Source organism: Sphaerodactylus townsendi, linkage group LG06, assembly GCF_021028975.2.
Source record: "Sphaerodactylus townsendi isolate TG3544 linkage group LG06, MPM_Stown_v2.3, whole genome shotgun sequence".
Classification (NCBI taxonomy): Eukaryota; Metazoa; Chordata; class Lepidosauria; order Squamata; family Sphaerodactylidae; genus Sphaerodactylus; species Sphaerodactylus townsendi.
This window is the reverse complement of record NC_059430.1, coordinates 13,694,594-13,707,674: the sequence shown is the minus strand read 5'-3', so window position 1 is coordinate 13,707,674 and position 13,081 is coordinate 13,694,594. Positions and strand designations below refer to the sequence as shown.

General features: G+C 46.6%; 1 protein-coding gene across 1 annotated transcript in view; it reads right to left on the bottom strand.

Annotated features, from left to right (window-relative positions):
- Positions 1–13,081, bottom strand: part of ST8SIA1 (ST8 alpha-N-acetyl-neuraminide alpha-2,8-sialyltransferase 1) — a 76,227-nt gene that overhangs the window by 2,990 nt on the left and 60,156 nt on the right. The window lies entirely within an intron of this gene.

Below are 13,081 nucleotides of genomic sequence, written 5' to 3'. Positions count from 1 at the left end.
ACCTTGTGAGGTAGGTGGGGCTGAGAGAGTTCCGAAGAACTGTGACTAACCCAAAGTCACCCAGCAGGAATGTCGGAGTGCAGAAACACATCTGGTTCACCAGATAAGCCTCCGCTACTCAGATGGAGGAGTGGGGAATCAAACCAGGTTCTCCAGATTAGAATCCACCTGCTCTTAACCACTACCACACGCTGGCTCTTAGATGTTCCTTGACATCTCCCTAAAACTGAAAATGCAGCAGAATGTATGAAGCTATGTTAGACATTTTTCCACGCGACCACATGGAGTCGAGTTTTGGAACCAGTGGTGCATCCATACGTAAGTGCCGTCGAGTCGTAAGGGACTGACAGTGACCCAGGAAGAGCTTTCAAGACAAGTGAGACGCAGACGTGGTCTCCCAAGTACCAAATATTTTCCAAGATCTTTTGTGACCAGGTTATACTGTGCTGTTTCACATCTCTTTCACCTGCTTCAGGAGGCAAAACGCCTCGACCTGGCATGCCTCTGAGGTGCTATGGGAATAATATCGCTGGCTAGTTTACAACAGAGATCACTGTTTTTTAAAGCACCACAGTTTTGCAGTTTTAATGGTTTTTTCTCTAGGATGCCAGAGGCGGTTCCCTGTGTTTATTGCCCTCGTTGCTTATCTCGTTTGCTCTCGATAAAGAAAGAACTCAATGCCGTCCATCTTTCCCTCTCCATCAAGTAAGTTAATCTTACATGTAATTAATCGGCAAGGGGATCGAATACCAAACATTGAACTTCATGTTCAGCCAGGATGTCTCAATATCTCATTGATTCATTTATTTAAAAGCTGCTCGGCCAACTCGCGGTCTCTGAAGTGGTTTTGCCTTATTGCTCAGCAACTGCTCGGTATCCAAACCGTGACCTTAATGTTTGTAATGCCAAGAACCTGCCAGGAAAGGTCAGTGCAGATATGGAATGCAGAATGTCCCGTATCGGGTATTATGACTTTTAGGAGCACGTTTCCCCACACGCAGCAAACCTGTTTTATAAAACGCTAGCCATGGTGGTAACGACTTGCTTCCAGCCAATCGCCACACACAGCTTGCTTTCAGCCAATCACCATGCACACATGGCTTGGTGGGCGGGCACAGAGAACATGGAATGTGGCAGTTACTTCCTCTCTGAGGGGCTCACTCTTCTCCCCCACTGTAAAATAATTACAGTCACTGTATCGTCTGCCTGAGGAGGAATCATAGAATCATAGAGTTGGAAGAGACCACAAGGGCCATCAAGTCCAACCCCCTGCCATGCATGAACACTCTTAGCACGATAGGCGTTGGGTTGAGAGGATGCCCCATGGAATTAGCATGAATTCCCGCCATTTTGTCTTCACCTAATTATCCAGTGTGGCAGAGGAACAGCAACAGATTCAACCAAAGCAGCTTACGGTGCCAAATGTCAATAATGCCACACGGAATGGGATGCCCTATGAAAAGGATGGCATTTGCAAACCACTGAGAGAAAACAGCTTTCCAACTTTTCAGTGGGCACCAGGCCCAGGTCCACAGATGGGCAGGAGCACAGACAGCCAAGAGATCATGGAGAAAGAACCACTCATTTGGAGTTTTCAAAGAAAATACGGCCTGTGAGGCGGAAACAGCTCTATCCTTACACTATTGTAAACAAGAAGTAGGAGCAGCAGTGGCGTAGGAGGTTAAGAGCTCGTGTATCTAATCTGGAGGAACTGGGTTTGATTCCCAGCTCTGCCACCTGAGCTGTGGAGGCTTATCTGGGGAATTCAGATTAGCCTGTCCACTCCCACACACGCCAGCTGGGTGACCTTGGGCTAGTCACCGCTTCTCTGAGCTCTCTCAGCCCCACCTACCTCACAGGGTGTTTGTTGTGAGGGGGGAAGGGAAAGGAGATTGTAAGCCCCTTTGAGTCTCCTGCAGGAGAGAAAGGGGGGATATAAATCCAAACTCTTCTTCTTCTTCTCTAGATAAAATTGTAGATTTTTCCTCCTATTTTTTTTCATGTCGCATAAAAATAATCATCTGGTTCTGGTGGGTTTTCCGGGCTGTGTGGCCGTGGTCTGGTGGGTCTGGTGGTCTGGTGGTGGACAGCCCGGAAAACCCACCAGAACCAGTTGAATCTGGCCGTGAAAGCCTTCGACAATACAACAAAAATCATCATGTTTATTTGCAAATCACAGACCATTCATAAGAACATAAGAACATAAGAACAAGCCAGCTGGATCAGACCAAAGTCCATCTAGTCCAGCTCTCTGCTACTCGCAGTGGCCCACCAGGTGCCTTTCGGAGCTCACATGTAGGATGTGAATGCAATGGCCTTCTGCGGCTGTTGCTCCCGATCACCTGGTCTGTTAAGGCATTTGCAATCTCAGATCAAAGAGGATCAAGATTGGAACCCATAGATCGACTTCTCCTCCATAAATCTGTCCAAGCCCCTTTTAAAGCTATCCAGGTTAGTGGCCATCACCACCTCCTGTGGCAGCATATTCCAAACACCAATCACACGTTGCGTGAAGAAATGTTTCCTTTTATTAGTTCTAATTCTTCCCCCCAGCATTTTCAATGTATGCCCCCTGGTTCTAGTATTGTGAGAAAGAGAGAAACATTTCTCTCTGTCAACATTTTCTACCCCATGCATAATTTTGTAGACTTCAATCATATCCCCCCTCAGCCTCCTCCTCTCCAAACTAAAGAGTCCCAAACGCTGCAGCCTCTCCTCATAGGGAAGGTGCTCCAGTCCCTCAATCATCCTTGTTGCCCTTCTCTGCACTTTTTCTATCTCCTCAATATCCTTTTTGAGATGCGGCAACCAGAACTGGACACAGTACTCCAAGTGCGGTCGCACCACTGCTTTATATAAGGGCATGACAATCTTTGCATTTTTATTATCAATTCCTTTTCTAATGATCCCCAGCATAGAGTTTGCCTTTTTTACAGCTGCCATGCATTGAGTTGACATTCCCATGGAACTATCAACTAAGACGCCTAAATCCCTTTCCTGGTCTGTGACTGATAGCACTGACCCCTGTAGCGTGTATGTGAAGTTTGGATTTTTTGCCCCTATGTGCATCACTTTACATTTTGCTACATTGAACTGCATTTGCCATTTCTGAGTCCACTCACCTAATTTATCAAGTTCCGCTTGGAGCTCTTCTCAATCCTTTGTGGTTCTCACCACCCTACATAATTTGGTATCATCTGCAAACTTGGCCACCACGCTACCCACCCCTACTTCCAGGTCATTTATGAATAGGTTAAAGAGCACTGGTCCCAAAACGGATCCTTGGGGGACACCACTCGCTACATCTCTCCATTGTGAGAACTTCCCATTTACACCCACTCTTTGTTTCCTGTTTCTCAACCAGTTTTTTATCCATAGGAGGACTTCCCCTCTTATTCCTTCATTGCTGAGTTTTCTCAACAGTCTCTGGTGAGGAACTTTGTCAAAAGCCTTTTGGAAATCCAAGTAGACAATGTCCACCGGTTCACCCCTGTCCACATGCCTGTTTACACCCTCAAAGAACTCTAGTAAGTTTGTAAGACAGGATTTGCCTCTGCAAAAGCCATGCTGACTCTTTCTCAGCAGGTCTTGTTTTTCTACATGTTTTATAATTTTATCTTTAATGATAGATTCTACTAATTTACCAGGAACAGATGTCAAACTGACTGGCCTGTAATTTCCCGGGTCCCCCCTAGATCCTTTCTTAAAGATTGGTGTGACATTGGCCATCTTCCAGTCTTCAGGGATGGAGCCTGATTTCAGGGATAAGTTGCATATTAAAGTGAGAAGATCAGCAATTTCATGCTTGAGCTCTTTAAGAACTCTTGGATGAATGCAATCTGGACCAGGGGATTTGGTAACATTTAGTTTATCAATGGCTGCCAGAACTTCTTCCTTGTCTACCACTATCTTCGCTAGTTCCTCGGATTCGCCTCCTAAGAAGTTTGGTTCAGGTGCAGGAATGTTCCTCACCTCCTCTTGGGTGAAGACAGATGCAAAGAATTCATTCAGCTTCTCTGCAATCTCCCTGCCATCTTTTAGCCCACCCTTTGTTCCTTTGTCATCTAACAGGCCTACCGCTTCCCTTGCTGGCTTCCTGCTTTTGATGTACTTGAAGAACTGTTTGTTGATGGTCTTGATGTTCGCAGCCATGCGTTCCTCATAATCCTTTTTTGCCTCCCTTACAGCTAACTTGCTTCTCTTTTGCCACCATTTGTGTTCCCTCTCATATTCTTCATCAGTCAAACTGGACTTCCATTTTCTAAAAGACATTTTCTTTTTTCTGATAATTTCCTCAACCTCTCTTGTTAACCATGGTGGCTTTCTTTTGGACTGGGTGCTGCCTTTTCTAACCTGTGGAACACATTCCAGCTGAGCTTTTATTACTGTGTTTTTAAATAACCTCCAAGCATCCTGGACAGTTTTGACTCTCTTGATTTTCCCTTTCAGCTTCCTGCGCACTATCCCCCTCATGTTTGAGAAATTTCCCTTTCTGAAGGCGAATGTAACTACATTAGTAGTTGCCACTTGTTCGCATGCTGAGATACTGAATCTGACAGCATTGTGGTCGCTGTTCCCTATCGGCTCAACAACACTGACTTCCTGCACTCTTAAGAGTCCCCCACTCTTAACCACTACATCACACTGGCAATAAAGGATGCTCTCATTTTAATGGCAGAAAGTACCTGGATTGGCAGAGATTCACTTTGGAGATCCTGAAACCTATAACAATCAGGAATGCTATTTCACATTGTACTTGAATAAAGGGAACTTTTGAAATAAATTGGTTTTTTAAACAAATAATTACTGGAAACAATTAAGAAACTCATTTTGGAACTGACAAGGAAGCAACTTACTGAACTGATGGATTTAAATTAAATCAATGAGAACCTACATTAATGAATTAATACTTATGGAATTTAGTTATCAGCTAAACAACGGAAGAAATCAACAAGTTGATGGACCAGTAGCTGACATAGTGCTTAACAAACGAAAGAGTTAATAAACTGATCGATGACCCGGCTTAATTGATTTATGTTACTTGCTTCAAGTTGACGCTGTCCAATTATTATTATTTTTTTAAAAAAGGGAGATCATGCATTATCTGATTAACTGGTTGAATAAGCCAATAAACTGAATGCTGAACATGCATATTGACGAATCAAGAGAATGGACCAGTAATTTGATTACTGAATTAACAGATAGCCTGCCTATTGTATTAAGGAAAAATCTTTGGGAAGCTTTGGTTGTGGTAAAATGGTTGTCAGGTAATATTTGTTTTCAAGGTCAATGACAAGAATTATTTATGGGATGTGAATATGATCTTCCAATAAAATCTTATTTAACGTAATTACAAGGCTCTATACGTGTTCCATATGGAGCCTTGCAATTACATTAAATAAGACTTTATTGGAAGATTGCATAGATGGACAGAAGTTAATATGTAGTTACTGTCACAGAGATCCTAAGCAGATCTATGGAGGGGCCCAAACAGATGAAAAGAAGGCAGACTGGAAGCAGCTAAAAGCAACTCGGGCCTAGATCATTTTAAGAGCAGAAGAAATTAGAGCAATTATGATTATGGAATCACAAACACTGGAAGAAATGAGAAATAATGAAGCAAAAGCAGGACTGGAAAAGATGGAGGAAAAGATTGGAAATTAGGTTTCCGGTTGCATCCCAGGGCTTTAGAGGGCAAGAAGTCTACTGTGGTTACAAAAACCACTACAGCAAAAGATAAAACAGACGAGAGATAAAATAAACAGTTCTGAGGCATCACCTACAAATCTTTTTTATAATGAATGGATTGATGTAAGGGATTTTTCATGCCATAATTCACTGGGAAACAGATCTGCTTCGCTAGAATAATAGATATTCTCAATCAGAGTCAAATGACAGACCAGGAGAGGATACGTAGGCTTGGTGTAAGCAGGGGCAGGGGTATCCCATGTCCCCTGGTGCATGCTAATTGGGTACGTGGGGGGGGGGTGCTGGGTGCCAGCCGGGTCCTTGAGTCCCGCCTCTCTGTGGCATGGCGACCCGGCAGGCACCCGGCGGCTCCCTCCGTGCTGGGGCACCACTCACTGGCTGAGCTGTTTCCTGTGGCCACAGGCCCAGGGAGGGTAGGGAGGACAGGGCTTGGCGGCAGGCGCTGCAACGGCAGGTGCAGCGCCCACCTGTGCTGCCTACCGCCAAGCCCTGCCCTCCCCAGTCTCCCTGCTGGCTGCCATAAGTGGAGTGCAGGGGGGCGTGGGGAGCCGGGCAGGGGGGCACAGGGAGCTGGGCAGGGGGGCACGGGGAGCTGGTCATGCCCCGGGCGCCATTTTTGCCCCGTACGCCTCTGGGTGTAAGAACACTATCTTGGCATGCAGACGCTCCCAGCTTCAATCCCTGTCAACTTTGGTTAAAGGAGAAAGGCGAGATCCCTACATTTTAATACATGAATAACAGATATAAATCTTGGGTGTTGGGGAAGATTATTTTCTGTAGAAGGTCTTAGAGAGCGACGGCCACTTACAGTAGACAACAATGAGTTAGATAAACCAGGGGTCATCACATGACTTCCTTGAATTAACTATGGGTTAGCGAGATTGTGCGAATGTAGGGCATTCCCCTAACCATAGAGTCCAGAACTCGGCGGGGCTAAGGAGATGTTGCTGCCAATACGTTGAGCTGCCATGGGTGCGCCCCAGTGTAGATGCCCAGTGCTTGACGCTAGATAAGGCTGGGTGCAGATGCAACACTTCTTTGTCGGTTCTTGTCATCAGGAAAGGCAGTTGTGGCTGTGCCTTGGCCCATCGTGAACCTCTGCATCCCTAGGGGAGCCAAAGAGCCGGGCTCGCTGGGGGCAGAATACACTGGTCAAGAAAAGGGTGTTGCTATTGGGATGTGGCTGTGCTCTACGGTTGCTCTACCGTTGCCAGGTAGTGTTTGGCAACTGGTGGGAAAACTGGGGATATAGGGGAAGCGCAGTGCCAGCTGTGGCATCACAGTACTTCTGATAATAAAATGGAAGTGGCAAAAGGTAACCATAGAGTTTCCAATGATTTCCTAGAGCTACCCCAAAGTGATAAAGGAGAGCTTAAATTAAGGTGACCAGATTGTCACCTTTTAAAACCGGGACGGGGTGGGTGGGTGCGTGCGCGGCCACAGGAGCGCACTGCCTTTTGGGGCGCTCCCCGGATTCCTGCCCTGTGACAGGGCGGGAAGCGGGGAGCACCCAAAAGGCAGTGCGCCCTTGGCTGCGTGCGCGGGAGGCTGCCGCACTGCCTTCTAGGGTGCTACCCTGTTTCCTGCCCTGTCACAGGACGGGAATCCGGGAGTGCCCCAGAAGGCAAAATCGGGACAGGTAAAAAAACCCGTGGGACGCAGGACAGATTGGTGTAAGGCGGGACTGTCCCGCCAAAAGCGGGACGTCTGGTCACCTTAGCTTAAATCTTTTGCCACTTCTGTTTTTGACCAGTGACATCACAGCTGGAGTATTTTTTTGCAAACCCCCCCCCCCCATGCTGCTTTGAGCAGTGGCAGCAACAGGAGCAGGGATTGGCGATCCCCTGGATGTAAACAGGGTCCTGACAGCCCTGCTCCACTCCAGTCAACTATGTTCCCCAAGCACTTATGGGAGTGGCTGCTCTCATCATAGGCCGGGAGCTCCCTCTTGGCTTGCTTTACTCCTGTACTAACCTCATAGAGGGCTCAGTGAAGGCTACAAAGGACAGGTTTTGCTCTTCTGCCAGGACCTTGAGAGAGATAGGAAGAGAAGAGAAGAAAGAGGGAAATACAGACCCCCTTCCCTCTCCTGAAGCCTCTGAGGTAGGTACCGGGGGCACAACTGCTTTGAAGGGGTATCCGAAGCTCCGCAATCCCACGGTGAGCTGGGATCCTTCAAACCAGGGTCTGAAACCAGGGTGTGAAGTTGGCTTATTAACCACAATTAGTCTTACTTGGCTTTATTCATTTGCTTATTTTATTCCGTTTATAGGCCGCCCTCCTGCGTGCGGGCCCAGGGAAGATTGCAACATTAAAATACAACAATAAAATATAAGTATCAATATCCCAGCACCAGAAATCTCCTCAGAGGAACATGCAAGTTAGTCAAGATTGTTACACTCATAAAATCCACTCCCTAACAGGGAAGGGGAAATGAAGGGAAAGGGAGGCTAGCTCGATGGATGACTACTGTTGCTGTCTCAGCAACAGATCTGGTGGAACAACTCTGTGTGCTTGCAGACCAATTGGTCATCAGCAAATATCGGAAAAAACAAGGAACATAATTATAAATAATACAGCTATATTATGAGACACTGCTGAATGCCATAGACAGGAATTTTGCCACTGCGAGAGTCGCGGAAGGATCAATACCAACTAACCATTCAGCTACAATCTCTACCTCTGGAATCGGGGTCCAGTTAGGCTTATAATTTCACATGATGTACCGTTATGGATATTCTGGCTTATTTCCCAGTGCCAAAATGCAGGCTCAGGTTCCAGCTGGCTCTCTACAGGGCAGGCAAGAGGAAAATTTGAATGGTTGCCTGCAAGCCCAGTCCCAAATCAGTAAACTGACTGTGCTAACCTAGAGTGACTGTGCAATCCTAGGTCGATTCCGCACTTGCGTTATCGACCTAGGTTCGAGCTGCGTTCAACCTAAGTGCTCCGCACAACCACTGGTATCAACGTGGTTTTGTACCAGCTTTGCCGCGTGTAACGGTCAAATTTCCGACTCCAGTTGGGAACGACTACTTTTTCAGGGAACCACGCTCGAACTCAGCTCGATTCCAGTAAAGTGCGGAATCTCTGGTGCCAGGAGTCCCCCATTCAGCCAATCACAGCTGGCGGTGTTTCGGGCATCGCGATACAGCTGCGCCATTAATCAAAACGCGCACCTTCGTCCCTCCATTCCTATGGCAGTTAGACGGGGATAAAGACAGAACATGGCGTCAGGAACAATGTATGTCCAATCGGAACGGAGCGGCGAAGAGGCGCAGGATCATTCCGCCCTCCGAGCTGGGATCAAGCTGGTTGCAGTGGGGAACAACAATGGCTTCAACCTAGGTCAGTACCCTTCTCAGGGAACTGGGTCGAGACTCTATTTTACCTACTCGTAATTAGTGCGGAATCGCCCCTAGAGTGTTATAAAGGTAGTTTCCTGTACAAGTACCAGGTCATTACTAACCATAGGGTGACATCACATCACAACATTTGCTACGAGGAGGAGGAGGAGGAGGAGAAGTTTGGATTGATACCTCACCTTTCTCTCCTGTAAGGAGACTCAAGGTGGCTTACAAGCTCCTTTCCCTTTCTCTCCCCACAACCTTGTGAGGTAGGTGGGGCTGAGTGACTTCCGAGGAACTGTTGACTATCCCAAGGTCACCCAGCAAGAAAGTAGGAGTGTGGAAACACACCTGGTTCACCAGAGAAGCCCCTGCCACTCAGGTGGATGAGTGGGGAATCAAACCCAGTTCTCCAAATTAGAATCCACCTGCTCTTAACCACTACACCACGCTGGCTAGGCAGATCATGTTTATGGGGTGGCTAGCCATTGCTTCCCCCACTATCCCAAGCAAGCCTTCCCTTACGTCTGATCCGGAAGTTGAAACTGGTACAACATGCAGCGGCGCGTGTGCTCACAGGTGGTGCCTTTAGAGAACACATTCAACCTGTGTGTTCAAATAGCTGTGGCTTGCATTGGCTTCCTTCGGTTGAGTTCGAATCATTCGCCATAAGGTGTGGGTTACTCACCTTTAAGGCCTTCACAGCGGTCTGGGACCTTCGTGCACCTCTCGAGGGACCCGTCTTACCCCATATATGTCCCTCTGCGGCCTCCGGGCGTTCGGCAGAGAGCCAACTTACTGGTCGTCGCTGGCCCCTCGATGATGCAGTTGGGCTCTACCTGGGCCAGGGCCGTTACAGTCCTGGCCCCTGCCTGCGTAGGAACACTTTACCACCAGCTATCCGGGCCCCTCTGCCGGGGATCTTGGAGAGTTCCGCAGGGCCTGTAAGACCGAATTGTTCCACCGGGCGTTTGGAGGGGCTGACCGCTGAAGTGCGCCCTCCCCCTCCTCCCCTCCTTTTTTATGCTCTGGGCCCTTAATTTTATGGGGCCCTCAGCTTTTTGGGTTTGTTTCCAGGGTGGGTGTATTACGTTTTATGAAGTTTTGTCAGATGCCGCTGTAATTTTATTCAATTCGCTGTTTTAACTGGGATTTTAATGTTATTGTTGTTATGATTGTGTTGTTTACCGCCCAGAGCCCTTCGGGGGAGGGGCGGTATATAAATTTGATTATAAATAAATAAATAAAAATAAAATAAGCTGGGTACTCATTTTAGCGACCTCGGATGGTTGGAAGGTTGCCTTGGGGTGGCCACCTGAGCCCCCCTTCCATGGGGACTGAACTCAGGTTGTGAGCAAGTACTGTAGTTTACCACTGTGCCATATCCTTCTAAACCCACTGAATGGAACAGATGCATGTAACTCTGTCTAGGACTGCACAGTTAATATAAGTCAAAGTTTCTCATTACGTCTGAATCAAGCCTTGATATATTGGAAGAATATAGACTTTTGTCAATATTTTGAAATCAGTTCCTTTTTCTTACACACTTCTTCACATCAAGTAGGAATTTTTCTAATTTTCAGAAAAGAATGTGATGCCGTGAAACAATTGTTAAGAATAAGAGTAATTTCACTTATCGAGAATGAAGCAATTGAGGGGAAGAGATCTGAGAATCCTGCTGACAGAAGGAATGTGGGAAGATATATTTACTAAAGAAATCTCTCTTTATGCACCCATTATAGCCATTTTCTAGTTTTATACCATTCAGGTTCAATGCGTAGGAAATTACACAAAATGAATGTTATTGAAAAGAGTTCCAGGTGGAAATATATATGGCTGAATACGTTTCATTATCCCATGCTGCAGGGGCGTGAAGACGTTAAAAATGATTGGGAGAAAGTTGTATCCTCTCTGGAATAATTTTGCCTCTGTAATTCACTTGTGTTCTTGTTCTGTTACATAATAGAACACGCAGGCAAAGATGAACAAGAACCCAATTAGTACCTGAATGGCTACAACGAGAATAGAGCTTGAACACTGATAGGTAATCTCCAAAGGACCCTGGAATCCAAGATCGGCTGAAAGAGACAGGGCTTGTGTTGTACATGTTTAATCTGCCTAATTTGATCAGGGACAGCAGAGAAAAGAGAGCATTAAGGGCTTTATGGATAGTTGCGACTGGCTTTCATTACACAGAAATATACAGTCAGCGTGGTCCTCGGGAATTACTGCTGTTATTCAGCTGAGATTGTTTTATTTATACGATCTTTACTGTTGTGGCGGATGTGATACTATTACTTGTTTTAATTTTAATGTGAAGGATAATAAAAAGTAGAATAAAATTACAAAAAGCGGATCAGCGGCTTCTGTAAACAATGGGGATGAACGTAGCTAGGAGTTGACTCACGTTAGCTAAAATTATGGAAGCTATTTTGCATGTGGTAGGTGTACATGCGGTCAGCAGCATGAATAAATATAACGGCCAACAATTTAGCACATACAGGGACCACAGCCTGTGGTCCCTGTATGTGCTAAATTTAGCACATACAGGGACCACACTGGAGGCCAGTGGCAATCAAGAAGAAGAAGAAGAAGAAGAAGAAGAAGAAGAAGAAGAAGAAGAAGAAGAAGAGGAGGAGGAGGAGGAGGAAGAGGAAGAGGAAGAGGAGGAGGAAGAGGAGGAGGAAGAACAAGAAGAACAAGAACAAGAAGAACAAGAACAAGAACAAGAAGAACAAGAAGAACAAGAACAAGAGGAAGAGGAAGAGGAAGAAGAGGAGGAGGAGGAGGAGGAGGAGTTTGGATTTATATCCCCCCTTTCTCTCTTGTAGGAGACTCAAAGGGGTTTACAATCTTCTTGCCCTTCCCCCTCACAAACAAATACTCTGTGAGGTGGGTGGGGCTGAGAGAGCTCTGAAAAGCTGTGACTAGCCCAAGGTCACCCAGCTGGCAGGTGTGGGAGTGCACAGGCTAATCTGAATTTCCCAGATAAGCCTCCACAGCTCAGGCGGCAGAGCTGGGAATCAAACCCGGTTCCTCCAGATTAGAATGCACCTGCTCTTAACCACTACGCCACTGCTGCTCCTTTATGGATGGCTAATGTTTACCAAGATGGTTTTACCAAGTCATGTGGGTCTGCATTAGAAGAGCTAGGTTTGAGCACGGGGAGGTCTGGGGATCTCCTGATGTTACGACTGATCACCAGACTACAGAGATGGTTACTCTGGAGAAAAGCTGCTTTGGATTGTGGAGTCTATGGTATTATACCTTGATGAGTCTTCCTGTCCTCCTCAGGCTCAATCTCCAAATCTCCAAGGATCTCCTGTCCTGGAGCTGGGAGCTTTCAACTCTCAAAAGCTCCTACCCTACAAATCATGTGAAGTCCTACTGGACTTGAATCTAGCATTTTTACCAAGAGTTGACCTACGAGCAGCAGTGGCGTAGGAGGTTAAGAGCTCATATATCTAATCTGGAGGAACCGGGTTTGATTCCCCGCTCTGCCGCCTGAGCTGTGGAGGCTTCTCTGGGGAATTCAGATTAGCCTGTACACTCCCACGCACGCCAGCTGGGTGACCTTGGGCTAGTCTCAGCTTCTCGGAGCTCTCTCAGCCCCACCTACCTCACAGGGTGTTTGTTGTGAGGGGGGAAGGGCAAGGAGATTGTCAGCCCCTTTGAGTCTCCTGCAGGAGAGAGGGGGGATATAAATCCAAACTCCTCCTCCTCCTCCTCCTCCTCCTCCTCCTCCTCCTCCTCCTCCTCCTCTTCTTCTTCTTCTTCTTCTTCTTCTTCTTCTTCTTCTTCTTCTTCTTCTTCTTCTTCTTCTTCTTCTACGAGAATGAACATGAAATCCTTGTATGAACATGAAATCCTTGTTAAGTCAAGGATTTTACTCTCTGCAGGTTTCTGGTAACATGCGGAAGTGAGCACGATACTGTCAGCTGGTGGGTTTCAGGAAGCGTTACCTCCACACCAGTTTGCAACAGAATATAGATGAATGAAACAGGACCCATGTAAACTGACTTCACACC